This window comes from Schistocerca nitens, chromosome 3 (assembly GCF_023898315.1).
Source record: "Schistocerca nitens isolate TAMUIC-IGC-003100 chromosome 3, iqSchNite1.1, whole genome shotgun sequence".
Lineage (NCBI taxonomy): Eukaryota > Metazoa > Arthropoda > Insecta > Orthoptera > Acrididae > Schistocerca > Schistocerca nitens.
In genome coordinates, this window is record NC_064616.1 from 830,424,192 (window position 1) to 830,425,404 (window position 1,213).

The following is a 1,213-nucleotide window of genomic DNA, read 5'->3' on the forward strand; positions in this document are numbered from 1 at the left end:
AAGCAAGATGGCGCCATGCGGTAAAGTCGTATGTGAAAACTGCACCAGTAAAAACGAACTTATAAGTGCAAACAGCTGCAAGATTTGTGACAAGAAAGTATTAAAGGGTATCCAGTGTAGCAACTGTCGCCGTTGGCTTCACGAGTGCGTTGGTGATGCTTATGAATGCAAATTTAAAGGTGTAATCAGAAAAAAGGACGAAATAATCAGATCACTTCAAAGTTATATGTTTGATCTAAACGAAAAGTATGATTCTCTGAAGAATAAGTGTGCAGTTTTGGTAAAGAAAATACATTTTTCTCCATCGCTAGAAGATCGCGAAAAAGGATACGATGTAAACAAAGATGTGGATATGTTCATTCGCCATACAAACTGTACTTCATCAAAAGAAGACAACCATCAACACTAAGAAAGACATCTCAGAGTCGGGTAATAACGGTTTTTCAAATGAATATTAAAAGTGTTCGTCAAACAGCGGCTCAGCAGTTGAAAAACGGCTACAAAAGAAGAAAGTAAAACTATTTGGGGATAGTTATGCACGAAACATTCGAGAATTATTGACGAACAATGTGAATAACTGTTTTCACGTGTCTGGCATTGTAAAGGTGATTGACATTAGTAACTATGAAAGAAACTGTTTCACATACCATGGAATGCATCTCGACAAATACGGTAAAAAGATACTAGCTTCTAACATAAGCAATGCTCTTGATGAGATCTCTCTCGTCAACGAAAGTAAAAATAAGTCTGTTATTGTGATGGGCGATCCTTAACAGTGAAACTAATAGAGTGGGCCAATTCCCATGTAATTTGGTATACGACAAACAAAATAATGGAATGCAATTTAGAATTAAAGACCCATTCAGGTGCCACATTCGATGAGCAATTAAATGATTCCCAGTTTGATTCAAAACGTAATAATTTCATAATGCAGCTTAACATAGGCGGTCTGTCAGTAGGAATGATGAACAAATTGTATGAACTAGAAGTACTTCTGGCGAACACAATTTCTGTTGTGTGCTTAAATGAGCACTGGCTTAAAAGTGAAAATATAAACTTAATAAACTCACTTTCAGGCTACAATTTAGCAGCGAGTTTTTCTGGAAGAAACGGTTTTGGAGGATGATGCATTCTAGTAGAAGAATCACTAAGCTTTGAAGCCAGGCAGACTTTTAATTTGCTTGAATGTGGAACTATTATTGGAAAGCTGCTG